Source organism: Arachis duranensis, chromosome 4 (genome assembly GCF_000817695.3).
Source record: "Arachis duranensis cultivar V14167 chromosome 4, aradu.V14167.gnm2.J7QH, whole genome shotgun sequence".
NCBI classification, from domain to species: Eukaryota; Viridiplantae; Streptophyta; class Magnoliopsida; order Fabales; family Fabaceae; genus Arachis; species Arachis duranensis.
In genome coordinates this window covers 89,342,474-89,349,082 of record NC_029775.3, presented here as the reverse complement: position 1 = coordinate 89,349,082, position 6,609 = coordinate 89,342,474, and positions in this window count along the sequence as shown.

The following is a 6,609-nucleotide window of genomic DNA, read 5'->3' as shown; positions in this document are numbered from 1 at the left end:
AACAAATGACGCATGCAAGAACACTATGAATGTTAAGATGAACACCAAGAACACTTTGAAGATCATAATGAACATCAAGAACTTATTTTTGAAAAATTTTCAAGAAAAGAAAAGCATACAAGACACCAAACTTAAAGACTTTTCATGTTTAGACACTATGAATTCAAAAATACATATGAAAAATAACAAAAGACACAAAACAAGAAAGTGTGAAGATCAAACAAGGAGACTCATCAAGAATAACTTGGAGATTATGAAGAATGCAATGCATGAATTTTTTCGAAAAATGCACAAATTTTAAAAACATGCAATTGACACCAAACTTAAAAATTGACACTAGACTCAAACAAGAAACACAAAATATTTCTTATTTTTATGATTTTATAAAATTTTTTGGATTTTTTGAAAATTATTTTTAGAAAAACGAAAAAGAAGAAAAATTTTGAAAGATTTTTGAAAATATCAAAGGCATCGGTTTAGATTAAATAGGGTTCGATTTAATGGAGAACAAGCATTTTGCAATCCATCGAAGAGGTTATCTGGTCTATATACTTGAGCAAGTCAAGGACATCAATGTCATATTTGGTAGAAAAGAAGAGACAAAAGTTAGGGGAAAAAGAAGATGTGATGAGTGTGCTACAGAAGGTGCTAAGCAATAGTGGAAAAAAAAGCATTTTTTTAAACTTCCTTATTAGAAGTATAACCTATTGCGTCACAATCTTGATGTGATGCATATAGAAAAATGTATGTGATAATGTAATATACACGTTGCTAAATGACAACATCAAGTCAAAAGACCACCTCAATGCTCGAAAAAGTCTTAAAACTTTAGGCTGTAAACAAGATCTTTGGCCAAATGAGAATGAAAAGTACGCTTCAGCTGTCTTTACATTGACTAACAAAGGCAAGAAGGCTTTTTTTTCAACTTTAAGAAATATTAGTGTGCCAGACAGGTGTTCAAGTGACATATCTAGGTGCATTGATATTGACAACCTTAAGATAAATGGGATGCTAAAAAGGCATGATAATCACATATTGATGCAACAATTGCTACCATTAGCCATGCGAACGAGTTTGCCTAGTGAAGTTTTCAGCAATCTTGATTGAATTGTGCTTGTTCTTTAAGAAGTTTTGTGATAAAAGATTGATTATTAAGGATTTAGACAAGTTGCAAGATCAAATTGTGCTCACTCTATGCCACATGGAGATGTTATTTCCTCCATCCTTTTTTACAATTATGATTCATTTTGTGGTTCACCTTGTTGAAAAAGTTAAGGTTGGAGGTCCTATACATTACCGATAGATGTATCCGATAGAAAGATAACAAAGAATAAATTTCTTTACCTTAATTTAAAAATAGTGTATAAGTTTCCTATTAATATTAATAGTTTTGGCATAATTAATAGGTACTTGGGACAACTAAAATCTTATGTGCGTAATAAAGCACAACTAGAGGGCTCTATTGCTGACAGTTATCTTATGCAAGAGATTATTACATTTTGTTCAAGATACCTGGACAATATTGAGACAATATGGAATCGATTCAAGCGTGTTGGTAATGAGCCTACCCAGATAAATCCTAATTCACGAATATCTAAGCTGTTTTCTCAAGTTGGAGAATCAAATACTGGTTTCACATATTTTACTTTATCACCAATTGAGAAGAGGTAGGCTCGTAGACATGTTTTGATAAATTGTTGTGCAGTTGATAACTATCTTATGGATGATAGAGATATTGTGAAGAAAAGATTAAGAAGCCGAACAAGAGATACTACTGAGATAGACAAAAAGGTTCATAGGGAATTGGTGCACGAAATTGCAATCACACTTTTGCAATCCCGCACAACTAACCAGCAAGTGCACTGGGTCGTCCAAGTAATACCTTATGTGAGTAAGGGTCGATCCCACGGAGATTGTCGGCTTGAAGCAAGCTATGGTTATCTTGTAACTCTTAGTCAGGATATCAATAATTCACAGGGTTAATTGTGAAAAGTAGAAGAACATGAAATAAATACTTGTTTTGCAGTAATGGAGAACAGGTTGAGGTTTTGGAAATGCTCTATCTTCTGAAACTCTGCTTTCCTACTGTCTTCTTCAAGCACGCAATGCTCCTTCCATGGCAAGCTGTATGTAGGGTTTCACTGTTGTCAATGGCTACCTCCTATCCTCTTAGTGAAAATGTTCAACGCGCTCTGTCACAGCACGGCTATTCATCTGTCGGTTCTCAATCAGGTTGGAATAGAATCCAGTGATTCTTTTGCGTCTGTCACTAACGCCCAGCCTTTAGGAGTTTGAAGCTTGTCACAGTCATTCAATCCTTGAATCCTACTCAGAATACCATAGGCAAGGTTTAGACCTTCCAGATTCTCTTGAATGCCGCCATCAATTTTAGCTTATACCACGAAGATTGTGATTAAGGAATCCAAGAGATATCTACTCAATCTAAGATGGAACGGAGGTGGTTGTCAGGCACACGTTCATAGGTGAGAATGATTATGAGTGTCACGGATCATCACATTCATCAAGTTTAGGAACAAGTGATATCTTAGAATAGAAGCAAGCTTGATTAAATGAAAAACAGTAGTAATTGCATTAATCCATCAAGACACAGCAGAGCTCCTCACCCCTAACCATGGGGTTTAGAGACTCATGCCGTAGAAGATACAATCAGAAACGTATAATGTGTCATGAGGTAGAGATACAATGTCAAAAGGTCCTATTAATAGTGAATTAGTAACCTAGGATATACAGAAATGAGTAAATGACGTAAAAATCTACTTCCGGGGTCCACTTGGTGTGTGCTTGGGCTGAGCATTGAAGCTTTCATGTGTAGAGACTTTTTTGGAGTTAAACGCCAGCTTTTGTGCCAGTTTGGGCGTTTAACTCCAATTTTTCTGCCAGTTCCGGCGTTAAACGCCGGGAATTCTGAAGCTGATTTGGAACACCGGTTTGGGCCATCAAATATCGGGCAAAGTATAGACTATTATATATTGCTGGAAAGCCCAGGATGTCTACTCTCCAACGCAATTGAGAGCGCGCCAATTGGGCTTCTGTAGCTCCAGAAAATATACTTGGAGTGCAAGGAGGTCAGAATCCAACAGCATCTGCAGTCCTTTTCAGCCTCTGAATCAAATTTTTGCTCAGGTCCCTCAATTTCAGCCAGAAAATACCTGAAATCATAGAAAAATACACAAACTCGTAGTAAAGCCCAGAAAAGTGAATTTTAAATAAAAACTAATAAAAACATGCTAAAAACTAACTAAAATGTACTAAAAACATACTAAAAACAGTGCCAAAAAGCGTACAAATTATCCGCTCATCACAACACCAAACCTAAATTGTTGCTTGTCCCCAAACAACTGAAAATCAAATAGAATAAAAAGAAGAGAATATACTATAGACTCCAAAATATCAAAGAAACTTAGCTCCAATTAGATGAGCGGGACTAGTAGCTTTTTGCTTCTAAACAGTTTTGGCATCTCACTTTATCCTTTGAAGTTTAGAATGATTGGCATCTATAGGAACTCAGAATTTAGATAGTGTTATTGACTCTCCTAGTTAAGTATGATGATTCTTGAACATAGCTACTTTATGAGTCTTGGCTGTGGTCCAAAGCACTCTGTCTTCCAGTATTACCACCAGATACATACATGCCACAGACACATAACTGGGTGAACCTTTTCAGATTGTGACTCAGCTTTGCTAGAGTCCCCAATCAGAGGTGTCCAGGGTTCTTAAGCACATTCTTTTTGCCTTGGACCACTTTTTTTTAATTTTTTTTACTGCTTTTTCTTGCTTCAAGAATCAATTTGATGATTTTTCAGATCCTCAATAACATTTCTCCTTTTCCATCATTCTTTCAAGAGCCAACAAGTTTAACATTCTTTAATCAACAAATTCAAAAGACATATGCACTGTTCAAGCATTCATTCAAAAAACAAAAAGTATTATCACCACATCAAACTAATTCAACTAGTTTCAGAGATGAATTCGAAATCCTGTACTTCTTGTTCTTTTGTGATTAAAGAATTTTTCATTTAAGAGAGGTGATGGATTCATAGGACATTCATAGCTTTAAGGCATGAACCTTAAATTTTATTAATCATGAGTTAAGAACAAGACTAAAAAATAGATATAAAATAGGACTAATAGTAATAGAAAACAAAATTTTAAATGACTTTAAAATAGACTCCTAATGATAGAGGTTATCACAGAGTTAGGACTCAACAACCTTGATCTTGAGAAGTGGATGCTCCCTCAACTTGTGGGTTAATTGACCCTTCAAGGGAAAGCTTCTGGCGCTTCAGCTCTTGTAGCTCACGCCCCTGCTTCTCTTGTTCCTTTAGTAATTTTCAGAGCATGCAGTTTTGATTCTGCTGTTCTTCCTTAATTTGTTCCATAGCTTCTTGCAGCTTGGCAACATATGCTTCTAGGCGGGTCCAGTAGTCAATTTCAGGAAGTTCAGGGAGGAACTCCTGCGCCCTCCTTTTGATAGAGTTATCTTGCATTTGTCCTTCCATTGGCTTCTTGGTGATTGGGTGTTCAATTGGGATGAATTCATCTACTCCCATCCTTACCCCAGCATCTTTACATAGCAAAGAGATTAAGCTTGGGTAAGCCAGTTTGGCTTCAGTGGAGTTCTTGTTTGCAATTGTGTAAATCACACAAGCAATCAGATGATGAATCTCCACTTCTTTTCCCAGCATAATGCAATGAATCTTCACTGCTCTCTTGATAGTAACCTCAGAACGGTTACTAGTGGGAAAAATAGAACGCCCAATGAAGTCTAACCAACCTCTTGCAATTGGTTTGAGATCTCCTCTCTTGAGTTGGTTTGGGACACCTTTTGAATTGGTCATCCACTTGGTTCCAGGGAGGCATATGTCCTCTAGAACTTGATCCAACCCCTTATCTACTCTCACCATTCTCTTATTAAAGGATTCAGGATCATCTTGTAGTTGAGGCAATTTGAAGACCTCTCTTATTTTGTCCAGATGGAAGTAAATAATTCTCTCTCTGACCATGGTTCTGTAGGTATGAAAAGCGGTTCCAGTCATTCTCTACTTATCTGTCAGCCACAGATTTGAGTAGAATTTCTGAACCATGTTTCTTCCAACCTTTGTCTCAGGGTTGGTTAGAACTTCCCATCCTCTATTTCGAATTTGCTCTTGGATCTCCGGATATTCATCTTCTTTCAGATCAAATTTAACTTCCGGGATCACTGACCTTAGACCCATTATTTTGTGGTAATGGTCTGCATGTTCTTTGGTTAAGAACCTCTCTTGACTCCAAAGATCCTTTGGAGCATTCTCTTTCTTGTCTCTTGAATTGGTTTGTTTTCCTTTGGGAGCCATGATCTTGATGAGCCTTAGCTTAGTGATCACGGAAAAACACACCAAACTTAGAGGTTTGCTTGTCCTCAAGCAAAAGAAAGGAAAGAGGAGAGAGAGGATGAGAGCAAATTCGAATGGTGGGGAAAAGGGGGATGACTGAACGTATATTTATAAGGGAGGGGGAGAGATTTCGAAAATTTTGAAGGAGATTTGAGAAGATATTTGAGTTTTTGAAGAAGATTTGGAAAAGATTTGAAAGGGATTTGAAGAATGATTTTAATTTTTGAGATTTGAAGGTGAATGATGAAAGTTTGAAATGTGTTTATACAGAAAATTATGGATCAAAACAAGAAAGTTTGAAAAAATTTGAAGTGGAAAGCAAAATCTCTGTCCCCCACCTATCTGGCGTTAAACGCCCAGAATGGTATCCATTCTGGTGTTTAACGCCCAAATGTTGGCCATTATGAGTGTTTAACGCCCAGCCAGGTACCCTGGCTGGCGTTAAACGCCAGAAACCCCTTCATCACTGGGCGTTTTGCTAAACGCCCAGGATGCTGCACACCTGGCGTTAAACACCCAGAATGGTGCCCATTTTGGAGTTTAACGCCCAAAATGGTACCTTTACTGGCCTTAAACGCCCAGAATGGTATCCATTCTGGCGTTTAACGCCCAGAGTACCCCTTACTGGCGTTTTTTCACCAGCAAGCTCCTTTCTTCTGCTTTTTGCACTGAATCCTTCTGTAACTCTGTGAATTCCTTCAATTTTTATGATCAACCTTGGAGAATATGTATCAAACTTTTATTAAATAAAATAGATAACCTGCTAATGACTGGGTTGCCTCCCAGCAAGCGCTTCTTTATTGTCTTTAGCTAGACTGGTGCGCGAAATTGTGAACATTACTTTTTCACAACTCTCATAATCCCCGGTAATGGCTCCAAAAACGTGGTAGCTCAATACAATGGCATTACACAACTTCGCACAACTAACCAGCAAGTGCACTGGGTCGTCCAAGTAATAAACCTTACGCGAGTAAGGGTCGATCCCACGGAGATTGTTAGTATTGAAGCAAGCTATGGTCATCTTGTAAATCTTAGTCAGGCAAACTCAAATGGATATAGTGATGAACGAAAATAACACAAAGGTAAAGATAGAGATACTTATGTAATTCATTGGTAGGAACTTCAGATAAGCGTATGAAGATACCTTCCCTTCCGTCTCTCTGCTTTCCTACTGCCTTCATCCAATCCTTCTTACTCCTTTCCATGGCAAGCTCGT